The sequence below is a fragment of the Hemitrygon akajei genome, chromosome 5, assembly GCF_048418815.1.
Source record: "Hemitrygon akajei chromosome 5, sHemAka1.3, whole genome shotgun sequence".
Taxonomy (NCBI): Eukaryota; Metazoa; Chordata; class Chondrichthyes; order Myliobatiformes; family Dasyatidae; genus Hemitrygon; species Hemitrygon akajei.
The window spans coordinates 45,065,613-45,092,337 of record NC_133128.1 but is presented as its reverse complement, the minus strand read 5'-3'; the positions used below and the strand labels follow the sequence as shown (position 1 = coordinate 45,092,337).

General features: G+C 42.0%; 1 protein-coding gene across 5 annotated transcripts in view; it reads right to left on the bottom strand.

The window, feature by feature from the left end:
* Positions 1–26,725, bottom strand: part of hao2 (hydroxyacid oxidase 2 (long chain)) — a 94,068-nt gene that overhangs the window by 31,310 nt on the left and 36,033 nt on the right. The window contains exon 1 of one of the 5 annotated variants that reach the window (XM_073045404.1): positions 8,138–8,302. The exons of the other annotated variants lie outside the window; for them this stretch is intronic. The gene's annotated coding sequence lies outside the window, so the exon portion shown is untranslated. Of the gene's footprint in view, positions 1–8,137; positions 8,303–26,725 lie in introns of those variants that run through there. 5 annotated transcript variants of the gene reach the window in all.

Below are 26,725 nucleotides of genomic sequence, written 5' to 3'. Positions count from 1 at the left end.
GCTATGCTGATCCCTGCGGCACCTGGTGACCCTGTGATATCTGTCTCAGAGGCTGACATCAGGCTGTCTTTCAAGAGGATAAACTCTTGCACAGCGACAGGCCCTGATGGAGTACCTGGAAGGGCTCTGAAAACCTGTGCCAACCAATGGGCAGGGACGTTCAAAGATATCTTCAATCTCTTCTTGCTACAGTCAGAAGATCCTAACTGCTTCAAAAGGACAACAATTATATCAGTACCCAAGAAGAGCAGGGTGAGCTGTCTTAATGACAATTGTCCAGGAGCACTCACATTTACAATGACGAAGTGCTTTGAGAGGTAGGGTTATGGCTAGAATCAACTCCTGCCTCAGCAAGTACCTGGACCCACTGCAATTTGCCTATCACCTCAGCAAACACAATCTCATTGGCTCCTCCTGCGGCCTTCGATCAGCTGGACAATACAAATACCTAAATCAGATGATGTTTATTGATTATAGCTTAGCATTTAACACACTCAGTCTTACAGTTCCGATCGAAAAGCTCCAGTACCTAGGCCTCTGTACCTCTCTCTGTAACTGGATCCTCGACTCCCTAACCGGTAGACCCCAATCTGTACGGATCGGAAACAACATCTCCACCTCACCGGCAACTAACACTGGTGCACCTCAGGGATGTGAGCTGAACTCATTGTTCCACTATTTCTACACCCATGACCGTGTACAAGAGTGAGATATATCAGCTAGTTGTGTGATGTTGTAGCAACAACTTTGCACTCAATGTCAGCAAGACCAAGAACTGATTGTGGACTTCTGAAAGGGTAAGACGAGGGAACACACACCAGTCCTCACAGAGGGATCACAGGTGGAAAGAGTGAGCAATTTCAAATTCCTGACTGTCGATATCTGAGGGTCCAACCTGGACCCATCATCATGATGCAGCTGAAAAGAAGGCACAACAGCGGTTATATTTCATTAAGAATTCGGGGATATTTGTTATGTCTCCAAAAACACTCAACAATTTCTAGACTGTGGAGACCATTCTGACGGCTACATCACCATCTGGAATGGGTGGGGGGTGCAACTGCACAGGATCAAAATAAGCTGCAGAGAGTTGTAAACTTAGTCAGCTGCACTATGAGCACTCAGAAAGGTAGTGTAAATCTGTCATTAAGGACCCCATCACCTAGGTCATGCCTTGTCCTCATCACTGTTACCATCAAGAAGGAGGTACAGAAACCTGAAGGCACACACTCAACGATTCAGGAACAGCTTCTTCCCTTCTGCTATCCAATTTCTGAATGGAAATTGAATCCATGAACACTACCTCACTATTTTTAGAATGTCTATTTCTATACTACTTAACTATTTATGATGTTATATATAGTATATATTCTGTATATATACACGCATACATACACACACACACACTGTAATTCACAGTTTCTTTCTCTGCTATTATGTATTGCACTGTACTGCTGCAACAAAGCCAACAAATTTCACAACATATGCTGGTGATATTAAACCTGACTCTGGTTCACCACACTTCAGGAAAGATATGATAAACTGAAAATTGTTACCCAAAAGATTTAGTAGAAATGATTACACAGAGATTACAGAGAGATTTCAGAGAGCAGTTGTTCTGATCAATTGATAATTTTAGGCACAACTTTAAAGTAATGGGCATAAAATACGATGGATATGTAATGAAAAACAATTTTATGCAGAACTTTATGAATAGAACTCACTTCATGTAAAGATTCAGGAAATAAAGAGTGAAGGCATTCAGTAAGGAATTCAATAGGCATATAAGGAAAGAACTTCCATGGCTAAGGGCAAAGAATGGAGTTATGGGACTGGCTGAATACTTAGCACAGAATCTACATGGACCTGGAATGCTGAATGTCCTCCTGGGATTTATGGATTCTAAAATTGGGATTGTCAATGGGACCCAGTTCCAACTGTCTGTGCCCACCTAAGTCTATATTCCCAATGGACACCATCTTAGAACTGCCTGCAGACAAAGCCTAGAATACCACTGTAACCAGTTCAGCACTGTCAGTGGAAGCCATCGGGACTGTCAATCGTACCCAAGTCAGAACATAGAACATAGAATAGTACAGCACAGTACAGGCCCTTCGGCCCACAATGTTGTGCCGACACTTAACCCCTGCCTCCCATATAACCCCCCACCTTAAATTCCTCCACATACGTGTTAGTGAAATGTTGATTGGCTGTATCAACAGATTGGAACCGTGGATCCATTATTGTGGAGATTCTGGATGAAGAATTGAATAATGTAGCCTTTAGTATTTTCACTGACAGGCTGTTTTCATGGCCTGCATTTATTGGCTGTTCTTTATTGTCCTGAGATGGTTGTGCTGAGTGGCTCCCTTGAACCACAAGGCAGCTCAGTGTGTGCCATGTATTACAGACCCGGAAAGGGATATAGATTTCCTTTCTTAAAGACACTGGTGAACTCAGAGAGGGTGTAGGTGCTGGTGGATTTCATCATTGATTTGCCCTAGTCTGATGGAAACACTACCATTCCTCTGGTGGTTTTGGACTGATTCCCCAAGGCTGCCCACTTCATTGCTTTCCTCAAGCTCCCACAGGCTCATGAGACGGCCACCCTCATGGGTCAGCACATGTTCAAGCTGCACTGCTTCCCTCAGGATATTGTGTCTGACCGAGGACCACAAATCATGTCCCATTTCTGGAAAACCTTCTGTTCTCTTGCAGGAGCCACAGACAGCCTGGTTTCTACCTCCAACCTAATGGCCAAACTGAGAGAGTCAATTAGGAGCTGAAGACAACCCTGCGCTGCCTTGTCTCTTCCAGCCCCACGTCCTGGACGTTGGTTTAGGCAGAGATTGCCCACAATAACCTCCAGTTGTCCTCCACTGGCATGTCCCCTTTTGAAAGCCAAAAGTAATTCCAGCCACCACTCTTCCCTGACCAAGCCATTGACATGGGAGTTCCTGCTGCTGAACAGTTGGTCCAACTCTACAAGCGCACATGGAGATGGATCAGAGTTTCTCCGCTGCACACTCAGAAACATGCTCTGCCAACAAATGAGACCTCTCAAGCCAAAGGAGAAAGTCTGTCTGGAGTCTGGGGATCTTCCCTTAAAAGTCGAGAGCCACAAGTTGGCTCCACATAGGACTGTTGCAGGCAATCAAGTTGGACTCAGATAGATTGCGCCCATCAATATCAATGAAGATTCACCTAGTTTTCCATGTTTCCCAGCTCAAGATGGTGACCACCTCCCCCCCTCCCCCCCCACCCCCCGCTTGGTGGATAGGTCCCTGGTCGATTCTGTGTGGCACCTCCTGGTATCTCACTGAGTGTGGGGCAGGGTTCAGTGTCTCACACGTTGGGAAGGGTTCGGCCCTGAGGAACGTTCTTGGGTTCTAGTCTATGACATCCTGGATAACTCCCTCATTCGGGACATCTGGCAAGCACAGGCCTCTGGCACCTCAGGAGTTGCGCCTACAGAGGGGCGCCCTGTCGTAACCATGTATGCTGCCACGGCCTCTGTGTGACCTCGCGGGGAGGCTGCAGAAGGGTGTCGGCAATCACTCTCGTGAGTTTGCATGTTCCAGCCAATTAGTGTGTCATTGTGGTGATCCTTAATTCCCTTTCTCTCCTTTCAGTCTCATAGAAACTTGACCAAAAGCAGAACAACATCAGCATTCCCTGATTACTGTAGTCCTGGTTCCAGGAGAGAAAGCCACCATTGAGACTGACTCGGCTAAGGAGGGGTAATTAAGCTACTACTGCCGAGCCACTGCACCAGCGTTAGCTTTTAGTTTGAAAGTCCCACTTAACAGCCCTGTTGGCCTAGCATTTATTGCTTTTCCTTTATTTCTGCACAATTCCTATTAAAAGTCAGTGAACTGTTGTTGGGCTTCAGCATCTCTCTCTCTCTCAGCACTTGGGCCAAACACATATACTTCTCGCTAACAGACCACAATCATTAAGGATGGGCAACAATGCCTCCTCCATGATTATCCTCAACACCAGTGCCCCACAAAGCTCCTTACAATACTCCCCAAACACTCACGACCGTGTGACCAGATTCTGCTCTACCTGTATTACAAGTTTTCAGATGACACAGTCATGTGTGCCAGATCTCAACAATGACAAGGTGGTGTACAGGAAGGAAATAAACTGCTTAATGGCATAGGGTCAAAACAACAACCTGTCCCTCAATGTCAGAAGGAGGTGGTCATTGACTTCAGAAAGCAGGACACAGTACACGCTACAATGGTGCTAAGGTGAAGATGGTTGAAAACTTCAAGCTCTTAGGTGTAAACTAACCAATAACTTATCCTGGTTATTTTAACAGCCAAATAAAAAACAGCAACGCCACTACTTCCTCAGAAAGCTTGTTCCCAGTGGCTTGTACTATTTTACAGGTGCACCATCGAAGGCATCCTGGCTGGATGCATCAGGCTCTGCTCAAGGCCACAAGAAATTGCAGAGAGTTGTGAATAGAGCTGGGCCCATCACGCAACCCAGCCTCCCCTCCGCTGACTCCATCTACGTTCCCTGCTACCTTGATGTACTAACGACCTGACTGGATAACAGGCAAGAAAACCTTTTCATTGTGATGCCATGTGCCAACAATCCAAACACTAATAAACAGATTGCTGTGTCCCCCACCTCGTGTTTTCCCATACACACAAAAAAAAGAACTTCTTTTCATGCGGTTGCTTTCCAGATGCCATGGTGGGAATAGCTTAATGTCCGAGGGTCCTCCCAGAGGTCAGAACGGCAATGACACGGCAGTAGACACCTTTTCATGCACCGCCTGATGGAACGTGCACGCGGCCCACTTTGGTGCACAATTCTGTGAATACATCACCATCTCTCTATGGACAAACTTGCAAAACAAAATGTTCCAACAAATCTATGCATACTGCTCACTGTGATAAGGATGATGGAAAGCCAATTTTCAGGCAACATTACCTTGTTTAAATTTACCCCTTTTTATCTTGTCGCCACCAGAACTTCACTGACTAGTGCACCATAAACAAATCGGGTTGGTCAGTAGCCTACTATTTCAAATTAGAAACAGAGAAACATAGAAAACATACAGCACAATACAGGCCCTTCGGCCCACAATGCTGCGCTGAACATGTACTTACTTCGAAATTACCTAATGTTACTCATAGCCCTCTATTTTTCTAAGCTCATGTACCTATCCAGGAGTATCTTAAAAGATCCTATCGTATCCGCCTCCACCACCGTCACCGGCAGCCCATTCCACACACTCACCACTCTCTGTGTAAAAAACACCCCTGACATCTCCTCTGTACCTACTTCCAAGCACCTTAAAACTGTGCCCTCTCGTGTTAGCCATTTCAGCCCTGGGAAAAAGCCTCTGACTATCCCCACAAACAATGCCTCTCATCATCTTATACACCTCACCTCTCATCCATGTGAAATCCATGTGCTTAAAGTAAATACGCGTGAATCTGCAGATGCTGGAAATAAATAAAAACACAAAATGCTGGCAGAACTCAGCAGGCCAGACAGCATCTATGGGGGTCTACTGATGAAGGGTTTTGGCCCGAAACGTCGTCACTACCTCCTCCCATAGATGCTGTCTGGCCTACTGAGTTCTGCCAGCATTTTGTGTTTTTGCTTAAAGTAAATATTTACTCTTAAAGTAAATATTCTGCATGGTTTATATTTATTGTCAGCAGAGTTCTAAATGCCAAAGAAAAATTGCAAGTGGGCCTTTAGGGATTTTTAAAATGTTTTTTAAACCAAGGATTAAAACCAATATTTCTTTATAAATTGCTTCATTTTAATTAACAAAAGGTATTCAATTTTTTGTTATTTTAAGTTCCATTATATTCAAACAACTTCATTTCAACAAAAATATATTTTGACCAGTGTTTTCTTAAACAACGATAAACACACTTTTAATTTTATTCCATATAGTTATTTTACTTGCAGAGACTGAAAAAATGCTTGACTTTAGACACCTCTAATAGTGAAATTTGAACACACACCAAAAATAAACAACAAGGAATAAGCAAAACAAAGCAAAACATTACATGGTATCTATTTCTGTCAGGAGCAACTAGTTGCAGAATTGTTATCCAACCTAGGCCTTCAACATACAACCCATTGAAACCGAGACATGAAGCTTGTGTGAAAGTAAAACAGAGAGCCAAGCCTCACCTAGCAAGTTATCCATAATCTTTTTCGTAGTCAGCTATGGAAGCACCCATATCCATATCAGATGGATGTAAATTGTTCCTACCTTTAATCCCCAGGAACAGCAAGTTTTCTGCTACTTTGAACCTGTTCTGTTTTCTTTTATTTCATGGTTAAGAATAGCATAAATCGTCAGCATTGTTCTTTTCGACTGTGTGAGACACCCAAAATGTAAATGGATCCAAACACACACGCTGTCCCCTAACTAAACTGTTTAAGGTTCATGTAATACAAAAAGTACAAAAAATAACTATCAGGGATTAACTCTCTGTTCAAACCCCACAGTGTTCACCTTTGTGTTGCAGAGACATTGACTGCCAGAATTATGCTGAGCCTGTCCCATCAAGGGAAGTAATCCCATCCTTTTGACGTTACAAACATACCAATGTGATTACTGACTATTGTGAATCTTTGCTGTCCTGTCATGTGGTCTGTGAAATGATTAGCACTTTTAACTGTCACAGTATTTCTTTTTTGTGTTCTTTTCTCACAAATTATTTTAAAAGAAGACATTTTAATGTCCCTCATGCAATGAACTCTCTACAAGTTTTGCATCCTCTGCCTTAATCAAGAGGCCAAGATAATCCTGTTTGTGGATATTTTAAAGTTGTAAAGAGTCACTTCAGTTCCAAATTTGAGCATGAATTGGTGATAAGATTTACTTCCACCCCAACCCATCTGTCCACCCCCTCCCGCTCACTTGCACAGCAAATCGCCAAACTTAGATGTCAAAAAAGTGTGTGAGTGCATGTAATACAAGGGCAAATGTTTCTAGGCAATTGCCTCTCTTGTCATGCCTCACTCCAAATAGTCACTAAAACAATCTTTGGCAGAGTACCAAACAAACTAGCCATTGTCCATACAGAGCTGTGTGTCATGTACATGTGATGTTAACTTTTTAAAATTTGACAAATGAGAAGCAGACTAGGAAAGGATTACAAATAGCTTCATTCATATCTTGAAAGTCATTTGAATTTTACCCGGTGCATACTCATTCATAAGCAGAAAGATACATGGAACATGATCAAGGTTTTACTCACTTACAAAGATCTCAGAACAGGGAAGCTAACTTTATGAAGGTTCTATTAAGCTTGCATTCTACACTTCAAGCAGAAGGAGATTATATGGTATATATATAGTGAAAATAAAGCAAAAAGAGCAATGTTGGTAGACAGGAATGATGAAACAAAAACTTTTTTTCCCCCAGATTTGGGCATTGCTGGAACAGTGGGCACATATCTCTGTTTTTAGAAAAATTTAGTAAATTGAGAGTCAAGGCAATTTCTCTGACATGGGACCTCCCCTTGTAAACCTCCCAACGTAAAGAGCTTCACCCTAATTTTATCCCCTTCCTCCAATCCCTTTCCACTGGTAATATATTTTTTGACTGAGATACCCTTCGAGCCATACCGTCCAGAAATCCCCTGATTTAATCCTAGCTTAATCATGGGCCAACATACAATGACCAATTAACCTACCAACTGGTATGTCTTTGGACTGTGGGAGGAACCCAGAGTGTCCGGAGGAAACCGACGCGGTCATGGGGAGAGCGTACAAACTCCTTACAAGCAGTGGTGGGAAATGAACCCGAGATCCCTGTACTCTAAAGTACGCTACTGTGTCGCTCCATGGAATACTGCATAATTATGTTTTGACTCTGGCCACTTGCCAGATGCAGGTAACTACTCCTCAAATTTGTTTTCTAAAGTTGCCTTATCTCAAGGTATATCTGAAACCATTTCAAATTAAACTGTGGGAAACTGTTGTATAATTAAGAATTGTGGTCTGATTCTCCTCTCTAGATTTTATTTTCAATGGAATTAACCTATTCATACTATCACCGTTAAAATAGAGAACACTTAATTTACATAATTACTTATGCAAAATTACATAATTTATTAAATTAAATAATGTAAATTACACTTACTTAATTTAGCATTTGGATATTTCTGATGAACTAAACACCTGAAAGATATTGTTAAATGATGAACTGTTACAGATTATGGGTGACATGATAACACAGCTAATTGAACTGCTGCCTTTCAACTTCAGCAATCAGAGTTCAAATCCAGGTTCCAGTGCTGAGTGGGAGTTTCTCATGTTCCCCCTGAAATGGTGTTAGTGACCACAGGCTGCATAAACTTCCTCTCGCTTACCAAATACACAGAGGCTGGCTGGTTGACTGGTCATCGTAAATCGTAAGTATGCAGCTCAGTGAATGTGAGAATAAAAGAGGACTACCGTAATTCAGGCTTAGTGTAAATAGGTTCTTGTTGGTTGTCATGGCTTTGGTGGGTGAAAAGTCTTATTTGCATGTAGTACGGTTCAATGATCCTAAGTATTTGTGATGTAATACCAATGTATACAGTGAGAACACTAGATAAAAGCTAAATTGTTTTATATCTTGAAACCAAATTTAAAAGGTTTAGAAATCTCTGTAGGTGCTTGATGCAGTACAAAATAACTTTGCATCTTTGAGGAAATCCACTAATCTGTGATATAATCTAAACCTGGAAGTTACATTTAATGGTGCCAAGTTTATTATTCTTTTCCACAATTTCAACAGATAAAAAGAGACTAAATCAAGCCTGAAGTCTTAGCCACCAATGAAATTTGCATGGAAACCAGGGTGGTTTTCAGGTTTGTTGGAAGACACATCTCAAATCAACAAAGAAATAAAATCCTATCTCTGCAACTTCTAAGTTTTGAAAGAATAACATGTTTTATAAGTTTATTATTTTTCCTAGTTGAAAAGACAAATTATTTTGAACAAAAAAGTACTTATGAGACTTCCATCTTTTTAAACCTGGTCCATTCAGGATAATTGGTTCCGAATTCCCTTAATGGGCAGATTACCCAGAGAGGTCTTTGTGTGGAATGAACTCTCATTGTTAAAGGCATGCTTTACTTTAATTTTTTAAAAATCAATGATCTGCCCAAACGCTATTATATTTACCATGAAGAGAATATAACAGAAAGAAGTTGCAACTGGAAACAGAGGAACAGTGTTTGCTAGTTAGTGGTCCTAGAACGAACAGGACTTAGCTGGAACTGGTGCGATTGCAATAAGCCTTACAGAACCTTTAAGTGTACATTACCGTATGAAACCCGTTTTTACTGGGTGTTTCTAGAAATATGGCTGGTTTGCCCCTTGCTAACAAGCCAATGGACACAGCAGTGAGAAAACCCTCCTTTTTCGAACTCTGTACACCTAGGGTCAATATGACTGGGGTCAGACCAGGCCAGGAGAGCTGGGAAACACACAGAAAGTGCTGGAGGAACTCAGCAGGCCAGGGGGCATCAATAGAAAAGAGTACAGTCGACGATTCGGGCCGAGATCCTTCGGCAGGAGAGTTGGGATGTTTCAATCACCCGCACCCTGATCTGAGCAAATACTGTGTAGATGCCTGCCACTGCAACCACCCATCAACAAGAAATAACAGATCGTGTAATTATAAGAAAGGTGTATTTATGAATGTCAACTTAATCAAAGAGTTGTTAAAGAAAAAAGAAAAGAAAGAGCACATTATAATCAAAACAGTCAAAAGTGCACAAAGTTGGAACTCAGATCTTCCAAAATCCGGAGGGTTCCACATACTCATGGTGCCAACTCCTATTCACCAATAGAACTTTCCACCTTGGGCTCCATCAAATCATGCATCCCGGTTGGATTGAATCCCACCACCGATCTTCATCTCTCTCAATTTCCCACCGAAAGGGCCTCAACCATTTTAGTGTCCATCACAAAACCTCTCTGCCCAGCTTCCTCTAGAACCTCATCCCAATTCCACCATCCTAATGGCTGATCCGACATTCCTAAGCTGAACAGCACAACCCCTTATCTTTGACAGCAACCCAAACACTACCAGCAGAACACACTGCTTCTACAGAAAACTATTAAATGAAATATCCTACAGCATGAGCAATAAAATCTTAACCAGGGTGTTACATGTTTATATAGCCAGGCTGTCTAAGACTTTAGCACAGCATTGTAGTAATTTTATGTATTACACTGTATTGCTCCAAAAATACCCCACAAATTTCATGACAGGTGAGTGATGATAAATCTGATTCTGATATGGATGTCTGTTGTGGACTGAGAGTGGGAATGGGGGCAGGGTGAGGGGAATCATGGTTGGGAAAGGGGGAAGGGACAGTGGAGGGAGCAGGAGAGACAATCTATAATGATCAATAAACAAATTGTTTGGAATCAAATGACCTTGCCTGGTGTCTCAGGGCTGGGTGTGTCTGCACCCACACCACATCCCACCCTTGGCACTCCTTCTTTGCCACCTGTCCCCACACCCCTCCCACAGTGCCCTCCCTTTCCATTCCCAACATCTATTGCTCCCGCCAGAGTTACAAACTCACTCTCCGCTCCAGGTTGACAAATTAAAGGACTGTGCTAAAATCTTCAGCACCCAGGCTATAGATATGTACCTGAGACACTTACACAGTGTGTTCAGAAATGAGATTTGAAGGTGAGCAGTCGGACAAAGACTGCAGGTTGATTCCCAGTTCCTCATCTGGCTCACAGAATTGGACAACTGGTCTAGAAACAATCAGCTTCATCCCGCTCCTCACTCCTCCTACACTCCACCATGGCCCCACCGTAAAATCTGGATTATGTTGTGGCGCTAATTATCCATCACCCATTGGCACTGAACGCTAATGCTGACTGCCAGCCTTCCAAAGACGGCACTATTCACCATCATAAAGTTGTGGAGGTGGCTGCTTCAGTGATTCAGAAGCAGTCAGGCCGAATTATCAAATTTTAATCGTAATGTCTGGTGAAGCTGCAGTTGGGATGAAGGAGCTGAGAGTGATTATATGTAGCAGTGAACGTTATTGGGGAGAGTGTTCAAATCTTAGTTGTTACATTGGGGCCAGGGTATCCTCAACAGTTCATTATACTATCAGGAGGCTTAGCAATTTAGCAATAGATGAATTTGGGAGACCGATGTAAACCAGAAGAGAGAGTTTTCAAGGTAGTAAATCACAGTCACCATGACCATTGGTCTACTCACATTCATTCCATTACACACGCACACGATTCTACTGATGCTTTCTGGTTTAAGATGGTGCTGGTGAATGGAGTGAAGGCCATTGACTACTTACTGGTAGCAAACAAAACAAATAATACAACTAAATACTTTATCAATAACTTTTTTTGTAAAATTTATGGTAAACAATCACTGCAAACAATGGAGAGTGGAGGGAAGGAGCGAGGAGAGGTCAAGGCATGTTCAGGGCATAATCGGGGTGAGGTCAAGGCATATTTGAGGCTAAGTCAGGGTGAGCAGAGCGGAGCAAACTTGGAGCAGAGGAGAGGCAGATCAGAGGCCTGTCCACCTAAGCCAGGAGTGAGATTTGATCAATTTAAGCACCAGGCCAATTTGGAAAAGCCAGCTATGGACCAAAATATAGCTGCACAGTCCAGGCCCAGATCATATCAATGCGACAAGGCCCCAGTCTTAATGTGAGGAACGACCCGACATCTTGACAATTTAAACAATGGGCCAGATGGATTGAAAAGGCAGGGTGCTGGGACAAGAGGTGAGGGTCAGGCCGGTTCTGCTTGCTGCACCGTGACGTTGACTCGGCTCCACACCAAACTGAGGATGAGGCGGTGGTCTGCTCCAGCTGCTCCGGGCTCCACGATGCTTACTTGGCTCTGAGCTGAACCGAGGCTGAGTCTGTGGTTTGCTCCAGGCTCCGTGTCTGAGGGCTCCGCGACATTTATTTTGCTCTGCACTGAACCAAGGCTGAAGCGGTGGCCTGCTCTAGGCTTTGTGTCTATGGACTCCCCTTTGTTTCAATGTTATTTGGTTACTTTTATTGTCTGTAGGATTTGTTTTTTTCCCCCTCTCTGCTCATTGGGTGTTTGACGGCCTTTTCTTAAATGGGTACTTTTGGGTTTCTTTGTTTTGTGTCTGGCTGTAAGGAGATGAATCTCAAGGCTATATAATTTAAACACAGAAGCATAGAAAAACTACAGCACAATTCAGGCCCTTCGGCCCACAATGCCATACCAAACATGTGCCTACTTTAGAAATTACCTAGGGTTACCCATAGCCCTCTATTTTTCATTTTTTTGAATGTATGCATACACTGGTAATAATTGTCCTTTGAACTTCAAAATTTGAAATTCAGAGTAATGCAGAAGAATAGAGGAACTCAGCAGGTCAGGCAGCATCTAAGGAGAAGAATTAACAGCCAAAGCTTCGAGCCGAAACCCTTCATCAGGATTGGAAAGGAAGGGGGAAGAAGCCAGAATAAAAAGGTGGGTTGAGGAGAAGGAGTACAAGCCTGCAGGTGATAGGTGAAGCCAGAAGTGGAGAAAGGTAGGTGGGTGAAGTGGGGGGGGGGGGATGAAGTGAGAATCTGGGAGGTGATAGGTGGAAAAGGTAAAGTGCTAAAGAAGAAAAAATATTTGATAAGACTCCTTTCCAGTTCTGATGAAGGGTCTCAGCCAGAAATGTCAAAAGTTAATTCCTCTCCTCGGATGCTGCCTGACCAGCATTTTGAGTGCATTACATTAATTCCATTGTTAGAAATTTCTGACAAACAGGAATTACTCAACTTCATTCCAGTTACAGCAAGCAGTTTTTTTTGAATCAATAATAAACAGATGCTCTGTGTAAATTGGCTATTTCCAAAAAGGAAATAAAACCAGTAGTTCTATTAAACAAAATAATTCATTAGCAAAAACCCTTTAAATAGTTCTACAAGTGAGAGAGCAGTGCTACACTTAATACCATTCTGTTGCAGGAGAGTAAGGAGAGAACAGATGATGTTGAAATTTTGCTGACGTCCCTCAACCTAGAATACAGTAGGAGACCACATAAAGTGGTAGATCTTCTGAAACCCAGAGAGGAGAGGGAGGCTGGTTGCGAAGATGAAGAACCAGGTCACATTAGGTACATTAGTGGCTTAGATTGTGCACAATGACAACTTAATGTGAGAAAGTGACCGATCTGCAACTGGGGGAGAATTTGCTGGGTTTGGTCTCCACCCTCAGAATCAATGAACCAGGTCACAAAGACGATGAAAACCCAGGAGGGGCTGGATGCACAACAGTGTAAAGAATATGCTGAAATGGTTAATCCATTGGTTTAAAAAGACAAAAAACAATTTACTTTAAAGCATATACCCTTTGACCTCTTAATTCTTCTAACATTTGCTGAGTGTGTGCACACAGGGACATTGCTCTTTTACATTTAAAAGTGAGATTTGTGAAGATAGAAACATTGTCTGACATTTCCATTGCTAACATGAGTAGAGATTGGTTCCTGCTCTACTTGCCATTCATCTCGAATTTCTATTCCATTTTACAGTTGAGCTTAATACTTCCTTCAAATTGATTCCCTGATGAAATGATCAGTATTTGAACATGAGGGGAAGGAAAAAAAAACAAAGTAAAAACCTGCTTAAAAAAACAAATACCAGGACTGAATCACAACTCCTTTCTACTGTTTGTTTTTGGAATCAGCAGTAACAAGTATGAGTGATATCCAAAAATAATACAGCAGATCTTATCTATAATTTCTTTTGGAAAAATGCCAAAAAGATCTTCTAAGGAGCAGAGGATGTTTATGTAGTTTTTCTAAGAACAAGGGAGCTGTAAACTATGTGTATTTGAAACTTAAGTACAGCACAGCATGGGAAAGACTGATGAAAATTCAGACTATATTACCATGTTCAGTTTCCTGTGTGCACGCTTCAGAAAGGGATTTTTTTTTAAAAAAGCTGATGTTCTCACTTTCTTTTTCTGATATTAACATCCACAGCAGACCAATTGCAAAACTGCCTGGAGAAGATTGCTTACATCATTCAGTATATTGAGCTTTTGACAATGTGAGTGTGTGAGTTCACCCTCAAGTATTTTTACTCCCACCTCTTCTGCATTTCAGATGAATATATTAAAACAAAGAAAGAAAAATATTGTAGATTGTACGGAGAATTTAAACTCTGTTATTTCAATTGGGCCTCCTAAGGTGACACAATATTCTTAAAACCAAACTACAGACTTGTGCTTAACTTCACAGCAGTTTTATTTGATCAGACGTTCACTGTACAAATGGGAATTCTGTTTTAACAGCAGTGGAAGCAATTTCAGAAAAATCACTTATACTTTGATAACGTACTGTATGCATAACGCTAAAAGAATTAGCCCATTTTAGATGTGGAACTATCTAAGAGCCACTTCAAAATTATGACAGGTCAGTGAAAATTAACATTTCCTTTTCACATTCATTTATTTCACCTATTTTTCTTTCTTTTCTCTCCCATTTGTATTGTTGGTCTGACCTTCTGTAATGAGCCTAGAAATGTTATATTCAGTAATGTTGTCATTAAGCTACAGGTATTAGTCAGGGGTAATTAACCATGAGTGCAATTCAGAACTGACAGATTTAATCCACACACATATGCCTCTACTGAAAGCTTCACTTGGGGTAGAGGAATATATGAGCTCCTGAAAAGGAAATCAAAATGTTCAAAGGACTGAACATTTCTCTAGCTTGGCATTCCACTCCAGTAATGCAATCTGGTTCACTTAAAGGTCTGTGACCTAGAAATTCTTTCTCTCAGAACAAAGTTTTTGTGTACCAAGTGAAGGAATTTTATCAACGTGTCATGCCTACAGATACTTGGATTTGCTCAAATGCATCAGGTGGCACATTATACTGTGTATGACTTAGTATCATGTCTTGTAATTTATTTCATCATATATAACTGCAATTGGTACTGGACTTCACAATGCTATGAAATCTATCCAGTTTTACCGAGAAAGAACTTCTAGGTCTTTTCACAAGAGTTAATCTTGAACACTTGGACTTTCTTCTACTACCCTATCATTGTGTTTCAAACAGTCTTTTCACATGAGGCAACACTTCACCTGCAAATTTGCTGGGGTTGTCTATTGTGTCCGGTGCTTCTGATGCCCCATTCTCAACATTGGTGAGACCCGTTGTAAATATGGGGACCAGTTCACTGAGCACCTCCACACCATTTGCCAAAAGCAGGACTCCCTGATGGCCAAGCCTTTTAATTCCCATTCCAACGTGTTGGTCCATGGCCTCCTCTTGTGCCAAGATGAGGCCACCCTCGGTGTGGCATGAATATCGATTTCTCCTTCTGGTAAATAAATTTCACCCACCTCCCCTAGTTCCCCACTCGGACCTTTTACTGTTTATTAATTCCTCCTGGGTTTCCTTCCCGTTCCCTTTCTCACATTGTCCACTCTCCTCTCCAATCAAATTCCTTCTTCTCCAGCCATTGACTTTTCCCACCCACTTGATTTCACCTATCACTTTCCAGCTAACCTCTTTCCCCTCCCCCCAACTTTTTATTCTGGCACCTTCGTCCCTTCCTTCTCAGTCCTGAAGAAAGGTCGCGGTCTGAAATGTCCACTGAATATTCGTTTCCATAGATGCTGCCTGATCTGCTAAGTTCCTCTAGCATCTTGAGTGTCTGTTGCTTTGGATTTCCAGCATCTACAGGAGTTCCTGTGTTTGTGATTATGTTTCTTGACTGGGTAGGAAATTAGTTTAATGTTTATATAATTATGTATCAGGGGGGATACAATAAAGCAGGAGGTCCTTTCTGGAGTAGACTGGATGGAGATCACATAATGATCCATGTTTCTGATACACAATTTCAGGAAACCATTAGTCATGTTCACAAAATTGCCCATAGCTTTGAGTTTCTTTCTGTAAATTGACAGTGTTTGCAGTATTGTCATAGAGCCAGGATTTAGTTGGTTCAGGATGACAGATGAAATATATCAGGAACACTGAATTGCAATAGAGAAAAAAGTTAGTCATACACAGTTTATCAACAGATAGAGATTCTAACTTGAAGTTTGTCCAGCTAAAATGTGAGTTTCTGGGCTCAGTGTCTCTCGCTGTCTGCTGCTCTCTGCTCAAAGCTGAAAGGATGAAAGCTTCTTTTTGGAAGCTTCAATAAAGACTGAATTATGGCAGAAACTCTGATAATGTGGCATGTCAAACTTCCCACTTTGGTTCACTTTGATCTTCACTGCCACAGGCAGAGCAGTTAGTCTCATCAGATCTACAGCAGAGTACTGGAGTCATGATAGAGTTAGATAGCATGCAAGCAGACCTTCCAACCTTACTCATCCAAGTCAATCAAGTTGCCACCTAAGCTAGTCCCATTTTCCCACATTTGGTCCATATCCCTCTAAATGCGTAATTTTCCAAATGCCTTTTAAATGTTATTGCACCCTCCTCAACAACTTCCTCTGGCAGCTCATCCCATATACTGTACATACCATCCTGTGTGGAGAAAGTTGCCTCTCATGTTCTTATTAAATCCTTCTCCTCTCTCTTTCCAGTCACCTTCTGGCTGGATGTGTCTACAGTAGGTGATAGTGCCAGACACTACTTAATTTGAAAATCTTGTTTCCAGATTTGAGGTCTCAACTCGAAACGTCAATTGTTCATTTCCCTCCATCGGCGCCAAGTCCCTCCAGCATTTTGTGTGTTGCTCTGGATATCCAGTATTTTCAGTCTCCCTTGTGTTTCCAGCTATCTGTTCTTTCTCCATTAGCTTCTGCTGGTCAATGGACATAGTCTTCTTCAGAGCCTCTCCTCCTTTATTCAATAAGACTAGATGACCAACAAGACCATTAAGATGTGATTTTTTTTTCTCAAACTCATTCTTCAACTTTCCATAGAACTTGTAACAATATCTGCAGCCCAGTCCAAGATGGCAGCGCGACGCAGCTTGCAGCGGCCACTCCGGAACTGATTATCTGTGAAGTGGGGTGCCGTGCGCAATCATAATCGATTGAAAATGGTTGTGGGAGCACGGAGGAACATCGGGAAATCTCCAGGAAGACCTTCTTCGTTGCTGCTGCTGCTGTGTGAGGTCCGGGACTCTGCTGGGAAGAACAGGCCCCCAGTCCTCGGGGTCGCGTTGCCGATGGTGGGGCCGTCTTAATACGCTCGGCAGAGAATGGTGCTCGGAGAAGCTGTCTTCTCGGAGACCATCGGAGAAGGGGATGGTCGTCGGCTCGGAGTCCGCTGCAGTCAGGTCGCTTTCGGTGTGTGCTGCGTCTGCGAGGCCGAGTTGGGCGGTGCCGTGGAAGTCCATAGCGGGGGTATTCCCTTCTGCCACCGGCGTGGGATGGCAAGTCTGTCGGGTCCCTGGGGACTTGTGGAAACTGTGTGGTGATTTCTTTTGAACTTATAGTCCTTTAACATCTTTGGACTATTTTTACTGTGCCCATGGTCTGTTTTTTTTAATCAATTATGCTATTGTTTGCACTGTTGTAACTATGTGGTTTTGTGCAGGTCTTGTAGCTTTAGTTTTTGGTCTTGTTTTGTCTGGTGGATTTGGAGCTCCTTTCTGGGGACGCTAAGACGGTAGCGCGATATTAATATGCAGCAGCCTCTCCGGACTCTGGATTGGGGATTGTCCAAACGTTATGTGTATTTTCTGGTGTAGTCTGTTTTGTCATATGCTTTTGTGATATCATTCTGGGGGAACGTTGTCTCATTTTTTAACTGCATTGCATTTGTGGTTTCTAAATGACAATAATCTGAATCTGAATCTGAACTGAATTGTGGCCCACTGTGAGTCGCAGGCTCAACACCATTAACAGTCAACACTATTTCCTGCACGGGGAACCCTCATCCTCTGCGGTAGCTTGTCGAGCTCAAAGTTGTTAATTACCAGGATCTGTAATTCCCCAGTGGGTGGTCACAAGCAATCTAGACATTCTCCCTTGAAGTGTCATTGTTCAAAGTGAATGGATTCAGTTCTTCCTATTCTAATTCACTCCACAGGTGGCCAACAGGAGCATAGAAAGTTATAAACAATCTATTGGTGAAGAAATACTAAAATTAATAAGAGAATTCTGCATGATGGCACCAGTGTTTTGGCTCTGTATACCCAAGAGATAGAGGAGACCATTAGCTCCCCATTGGCTGGTACTGTTGAGTTTTTCATTAGACGCTAACAGTGTGCAGGCCCCTACAAGTGATGATGTAATTAGCGTGGTGTAAATGGGACAGAGAAACCCAGACTGTAGTGGTACTACGAATTACTCACAATGTCTCATTTATACACATTTTAAGAGTTGGCAGTTGCTTAGTGATGGTCTAAATTAGAGAAAATAAAATTAGAACCACACAAACATTGTGCAAAACCAATTAGAATCAAGACACATGTACTTCTAATTTACAGTGGCTTCCTGCTTCGGTCTTACACTCCAACAGTCTATCCCAGAACCTTAGTCAAATTGGTCAGCACTGCCAGTTAGATGTGCTGGTAGCCAACTAGATAATCTTTCCCGGCTGCCCTAGTACAATTTTTATCAGGTAAGAAGGCTCCAAAAATCAGTTTGCAGCCTGTACAATAACTGCCAGATCAATCAGTGAAGGGAAAATATTCTGGAATCAGTTAAGGACCAACTGGAGACAAAAGAGACTGCAGATGCTGGAATCTGGAATGAAAAAAAAAAAACAAATTACTGGAGGAACACAGTGGGTTGAGTGCAACTGTAGGGGGGTGATGTAGGGTGGAAGAGGGGGCAGATGGTGGGAAGGAACTAACATCGCTATTAATTGAATCAGGAATAGGAGCCAACTGTTATATTAGAATGAGTATTTTAATCTGCTTATCATCACATTTCTGTATTTCTGCCATCTCACTGATTTTTGGCAAGTTATTTTATATTGTGGCATTTAAATAAAGCCCAGTTCTGCTTTAAATAGTTAACTTTTAGTACAGGGGAGCTTCGGGTGTTGCTCAGGGAATTGAGAATGTATGGAATGTGGAGAACAAATTTTGATTTAATTTCCTGTGTATGTGTGTGTGCTGTGAAAATCGTCCAATACTGGATTCCAATAATGAAACTTGCGGTGAATCACATGCTCTTAATAAGTTTATATAAATAAGAGTAAGTTTTTAAAATAATTACGATAACTGCAGGGATTCACAAAGATCACAGATTCTAATGCATGTTGCATAACGTGACAAGATGTTCTCGGAACATCACATTCACATAAAACCACATAATACTCCCAAAAACAGATTTGATATTCTCCAAAATTAGTAGCCAGTTCCAAGCGCCCGGGGGTGTACAGCCATAAATCTTGGGTTTGGGAATTACATAATGATTGTAGCTCTGTATTTCAGGTAACATTTTTCAATTAGCAGGAGTAGCAGCCTTTCCCTCAGCGAAACGTGTTATTGATTTCAGACCGACAGCTTCAGATCGTGACAAAGTTGGCACTAGAGCTGCATCCAAACCCTTTCCAGACAGCTGGATAGATTCAAATTCAAATGATTAACATGGAAAAAATCTGGTGTCAGTAACAGCAACTAAAAAACCACCAGGTTGTAATAAAAGCTGACCCGATTCATACTCCAAGCCCCAGAGTGGCCCGTCAGTGTTAAAGACAACAGGAGCGGGCAGTAGATGTCAGTGGCACTCACATCTCATGAATGAATACAAAGACTATTGAGATCAAGTGAAATTATTTGGGAATCAGCCTCTTGCTGTTCTTACTTTGCAGGAATCCAACTGAATCGGCTAATTGATAGCATATTCTCATTACTCCCTCTACTGTTTAATGTTACCAGTGGAATGGAGCATTCCTGACCTAAATACAAAATCGTTTTTGTCTGTATATAGGGCTAGATTGGATAAATTCTGTTGAGAGGACAATCTCTAAGTATCATTTTTTTTGTCAGATGTGGAAAAAGAAAATTACTCTGCCAAAGGGTTTCAGCCCGAATATCGACTGTACTTTTTTCCATAGATGCTGCCTGGCCTGCTGAGTTCCTCCAGCATTTTATGTGTGTTGCTTGGATTTCCAGCATCTGCAGACTTTCTTGTGCTTGTGATTGGATAAATACTCTAAATGTTGTTGTTGGGAAATTCTGTGCCTTACTGGCACTTCACACCTTTTGGGAAGAAACAACACCAGAATGGTAGCATTTCCAAGGAATTTCCAGATAAATACTCCTCCATTTTATCCAAATTGTTCTTATTAAATAAAATCTCAGAAGGATTGCTAAAATACAGGACTCACTCAACCCAGCCCTAAATCACTACAGTAGTGATTTTTACAGCTTAGGCTCACGGCAAACTTGTTTGAATGTCACTGACTGGCTATTTAATCTTAAGTGATATGATTGGCATTATACCATACTATTAACTTCACAACAGAGAGTAGTCTGCATTGCTATGATACAGCAGAACTATGGTTTGTTATTCCTCTCCACCTCTTGTGGTGCATCGGGTGGCTACCTTGCATTTTGTTAGCATTTTTTGTCTGTTTTTTTATGAGGCTGAGTTGCTAGCTCGACGCTTAACCTAGCAAAGATAGGAGTATCTGGATTCGAACCCAGTACCACTCGCCTTTGTAGTTTGGTGCTGATGCCACTATACCATCGGCTAGCTAGAAATATGGAAACTGGCATGGAGACCTCAGATTTTCTGTTCCTAGAGTCTTAGGGAGCCAGAATGTTCTCCTTCCCACCAGGTTTCACAGAGAAGGCATCCACTCCCCAGCCATGGCATTTTTTAACAAGCAATGTAGCAACTAGCACATCCCTTTACAGTATCAGTGATCACCAGTCAGCGTTCAACTCCTGCCACTGCCTGCAAGGAATTTGTATGCTCTTCCCATGAACACATGGGTTTTCTCCGGGTGCTCTGGTTTCCACTCATAGTCCAACAAAAAGAAAAAGACATCCATTCAGCGATAACAAGTTGTGGGCATGCTATGTTGGCTCCAGAAGCTTGCCACAATCCTGGCTGATTTGATTGGATGCCAATGACGCACTTCACTCTATGTTTCCATGTTTTAATGAACAGGTGCCAAATAAAACTAATTATTTTTATAGCCCAAAACTTAGTCACTCTTTTACAAATAAGATCATGGCCAGAGGCTTCCTATTGGTTAGTGGATAACTCCTATATTATTAGTAACTGAAATAATGCTTTTGAGATCCATTGGAGAAACCACCTCTGGCTAGGAGGTTCACACTGGGGTTGTAGAATCAACACTGTAATTTCACTCTATGATAACAATTATCTGAATTCATTTTAAAGATGTACTCTTAATTTTTACACCTAGCCTTTTTTGGAGGCAAGTTATTATTTCAGCAAGATTCAGCTTTATAAAAACATAAACTTTAGGGTGCATTGGAGTTGATTGCACCAAAGTGGGAAACATAAGACATAGGAACAGAATTAAGTCATTTGGCCCATCGAGTCTGCTCCGCCATTCGAACATGGCTGATCCTTTATTTACCCTTCCTCAGCCCCACTCCCTGGCCTTCTCCCCATAGCCTTTGATGCTGTGTCCAATCAAGAACCTATCAATCTTTGCCTTAAATACACCCAACAACTTGGCCTCCACAGCCATCTTGGTAACAAATTCCATAAATTCATCACCATCTGGCTAAAGAAATTTCTATGCATTTCTGTTTTGAAACGGTATACCTCTATCCTGAGGCTGTGCCCTCTTGTCCTAGAAACCACCCCCCACTACCACGGGGAACACTCTTTCCAGGCCTTTCAACATTCAAAAGGTTTCAGTGAGATCTCCTCTCATCATTCTAAATTCTAGTGAATACAGACCCAGAGCCATCAAGTTCCTCACATGATAACCTTCTCATTCCTGGAATCATCCTTGTGAACCTCCTCTGAACCCTCTCCAATGCCAGCACATCTTTTCTTAGATGAGGAGCCCAAAACTGTTCACAATATTCAAGATGAAGCCTCACCAGTGCTTTATAAAGACTCAGCATTACATCCCTTCTCTTATATTCTAGACCTCTTAAAATGAATGCTAACATTGCATTTACCTTCCTCACCACTGACTCAACCTGCAAGTTAACCTTTACTGTGTTCTGCACAAGGACTCCCAAGAACTATTGCATCTCAGATGTTTTGATTTTCTCCCCATTCGGAAAATAGTCTGCACATTTATTTCTACTACCAAAGTACATGACCATGCATTTTCCAACATTCTATTTCATTTGCCACTTTCTTGCCCATTCTCCTAATCTGTCTGAAGTCCTTCTGCATCCTACCTGTTTCCTCAACGCTACCTCCCCTCCACCCATCTTCATATCATCTGCAAACCTGGCAATAAAGCCATCTAATCCATCATCTAAATCATTGATACACAGTATAAAAAGAAGCAGTCCCAAATACCACACTAGTCACCGGCAGCCAATTAGAACAGGATCATTTTATTCTCACTCAATGCTTCCTACCAATCAGTCAAAGCACTAACTATGCCAGTAACTTACCTGTAATACCCTGGGCTCTTAATTTGGTAAACAGCCTCATTTGTGGCACCTTGTCAAAGGATTTCTGAAAGTCCAAATATACAACATCCACTGCATCCCCTTTATCTATCCTACTTGTAATCTCCTCAAAGAATTACAATAGGTTCATCAGGCAAGATTTTCCCTTAAGGAAACTATGCTGACTTTGTCATATCTTGCCCTGTGTCACCAAGTACCCTGTAAGCTCACCTTTAACATTTGGCTCCAGCATCTTCCCAACCACTGAGGTCAGGCTAACTGGCACCATGCCAGAGTCCAATGATTTCTGGAAGATCGTTCCTAATGCCTCCACAATCTCTACTGCCACCACTTTCAGAACCCTAGGAAGCAGTTCATCTGGTCTGGGTGACCCATGTACCTCTAGGTCTTTCAGGTTATTGAGTACCTTTTCCTTGTAATAGCAACTGCACTCACTTCTCTTCCCTCACACCCTTCAACATCTGGCACACGGCTAGAGTATTCCACAGTGAAGACTGAAGTAAAATAGTTATTTTGTTCATCTGCCATCTCCTTGTCCCATGTTATTACATTTTTGGCCTCATTTTTTAATGGTCATATATCCACTCTCATCGCTCTTTTATTTTTTACATACTTGAAAAACCTTTTATTGTCCACTTTGATGTTATTTGCTAGCTTGCTTTCATATTTCATCTTTTCCCATCTAATGATTCTTCTAATTGCTCTCTGTAGGTTTTTAAAAACTTCCCAATCCTCTATCTTCCTGCAAATTTTTGTTTTGTTGTATGCTTTCTGTTTTGCTTTTACATTAGCTTTGACTTCCCTTGTCAGCCATGGTTGTACTATTTTCCCGATTGAGAATTTCTTTGTTTTTTTAAATACATCTATCCTGCACCTTCCTCATTTTTCTCAGAAACTCACACCTTTGCTCCTCTGTTGTCAACCCTGCCAGCACCTCCTTCCAATTTACTTTGGCCAACTTGTCTCTCATACCACTGTAATTTCCTTTACTCCACCGAAATACTGCTATGTCAGACTTTACTTTCTCCCTATCACATTTCAAGTTGAACCCAGTCATATCGTGATCACTGCCTTCCAAGTGTTCTTTTACCTTCAGCTCCCTAATTACCTCCGGATCATTGCATAACACCCAAGCCAGTATAGTTGATCACCCAGTATGCCTTTTTAGCACATCTTTTCTAATTCCCGTTGTAATCTGTGGTCCACATCCCAGCTACTGTGGGGAGGCCTATATATAACTGCCAGTAGAGTCCTTTTACCCTAGCAGTTTAGTAACTCCGCCACAAGTATTCAATATCTTCCAGTCCTATGTCACATCTTTCTACTGATTTGGTGCCATTCTTTACCAGCAGAGCCACGCCACCCTCTCTGCTTACCTTCCTATCCCTCTGATAGGATATGTAATCTTGGATGTTCAGCTCCCTACTACAACCATCCTTCAGCCACGATGCAGTGATGGCCACAACATCATACCTGACCACCTGTAATAGTGCAACAAGATCATCCACCTTATTTCTTATACTCTGCGCATTGAGATGCAACACTTTGCTGCATTTGCACCCTTTTTGATTTGCATCTCCAATGCACTGATACTCACCTGCAGGCTGCAATTACATTCTATCACATGCCTGCCTTTCCTGACAGTCTGACTGCACGTTATCTATGCTTTTTTCTACCATCTGCCCTATCCTGTGTCCCTTCACTCCAGTTCCCATCCCCCTGCCAAATTAGTTCGGGTCCCCCCGGGTTCATGTGCAACCCGTTACTTTTGAACAGGTCATACCTCCCCCAGAAGAGATCCTAATGATTTGAGAACCTGAAGCCAGCTTCTCAGCCACGCATTAATCTGCCAAATCATCCTGTTTCTGCCCTCACTAGCATGTGGTACAGGTAGCAATATAGAAATTACAATCCTGGTGACCTTGCTTCTCAGCTTTCTGCCAAGCTCTCTAAATACTCTCTTGAGGACCTAATTTCTTTTCCTTCCTATGTCATCGGTACGGATATATACCAAGGCATCTGGCTGCTCTCTCTCCCTCTCTAAAATGTTGTGGATGTGATCTGAGATGTCCCTGACCCTGGCATCTGGGAGGCAACATACCATCTGGGTGCCCACATCCACAGAATCTCCTGTCTGTTCCTCTGACTACTGAGTCCTCTATAGAACATAAAACTCTACAGCACAGTACAGGCCCTTTGGCCCACAATGTCCTGCTGACCATGTAACTTACTCTAGAAACTGTCTAGAATTTCCCTGGCGCATAGCCCTCTATTTCTCTAAGCTCCATATACCTATCTAAGAGGCACTTAAAAGACCCTATTGTATCCGCTTCCACCACCACCGCTGGCAGTGCATTCCACGTACCCACCACTCTCCGTGTGAAAAACTTACCCCAGACATCTCCTTGGGACCTATTTCCAAGCACCTTAAAAATTTGCCCCCTCGTGTTAGTCAGTTCAGCCCTGGGAAAAAGCCTCTGGCTATCCACACGATCAATGCCTCTCATCATCTTATACACCTCTATCAGGGCACCTCTCATCCTCCGTCACTCCAAGGAGAAAAGGCAAAGATCACTCAACCTATCCTCATAAGTTACACCCTCCAAACCAGGCAACACCCTTGTAAATCTCCTCTGCACTCTCTCTATAGTATCCACATCCTTCCTGCAGTGAGGTAACCAGAACTGAACCCCATACTCCAAATGAGGTCTGATCAAGTTCTTATATAGCTGTAACATTACCTCGTGGCTCTTGAACTCAGTCCCACTGTTGATGAATGCCAACACACCATATGCCTTCTTAACAACACTGTCAACCTTCACAGTAGCTTTGAGTGTCCTGTGGACACAGACCCCAAGATCTGTCAGATCCTCCACACTGCCACGAGTCTTACCATTAATATTGTATTCTGTCCTCAAATTTGACCTACGAAAATGAACCACTTCACATTTATTTGGGTTGAACTCCATCTGCCACTTCTCAGCCCAGTTCTGCATCTTATCAATGTTCCACTGTAACCTCTGACAGCCCTCCACACTATCCACAACACACCCAACCTTTGTGTCATCAGCAAACATACTAACCCACGCTTTGACTTCTTCATCCAGGTCATGTATAAAAATCACTAAGTAAGTTCTCTGTTTGGTTTACTCCCCTGTGGGGAAGACTATATCATGAGCATCATATGCAATGAACTAAATGGATGGAAATAGAAGTGAATCATTGCTTCACCTGGACAAGAAAAAGGAGAAGATCAAAGGAAAAGTATGGTATCTCTTGCATTTGCATGGGTATGTGATGTGAGAAGGTGAGTAGATATTGTTAATAATGGAAGACATACAAGTACGGACCACAGCACTGAGATGCTGAAAGTGGTCCATAGAGATCTGGTGGTGGCAACACACTTGAACTTCACCTGGTCATCACAGCCTTTCCCTTCTATTCTTGTCACCACCATATTCTGCAACATAAAACTCCTCTAACAAAAGTTCATGTTTCTTAGATGTTACCTGATCTGCTAAGTACTCTCAAAACTTTCTGTTTCTATTTGAGATGTTGATACTCAGGCAAAGCTCTACATCACCAAATACACACTGCTAAACACTCCTTGCTTACTTGGATCATGCTGCCAGATGGAAACAATAACCTGATCTGTTCTTAATTCATTTATATAGTTCCCTTGGGATTTCAAAAAAAATCTATTACTACAAAGCCATAAAATCTAAAATACAAGAGTGTGCAGAGATGGTTTTCACAACACTTTTATGTCCCAACTTAACAAAAACATCTCCTAGGTTCATGGACTAGAGATAATAAAAATCCCCAAAAGGTACAGAAGTTTATTTATTCCTTATATATGGAGGATTCAATACATTTTGGGAAATAATTGTTTAGCAGATGGGAGATCTCATCATTCTATTGAATTCCTCCAGGTGTTCCTGAAATTGAATTTTTCAGAACTTAAAATATTCTATAATGTTATCCTTGTAGATACTGTTTTTCTTTTGGGACACATATAATCAGCAGAACAGGTTGCACCTGTGAAATATCACCTAATATCCTCAATTCATTAGGCTTCAGTTCTGCCAGTGTTGCCTGAAGTTAGTTTTCAGTCTAATTCATGTCAGTAATGAGAAGTTTATACTAGGACTATGAGGTGCGGCCCCAGATCTGTACCTCATGCTGCTGGGTTTAATTA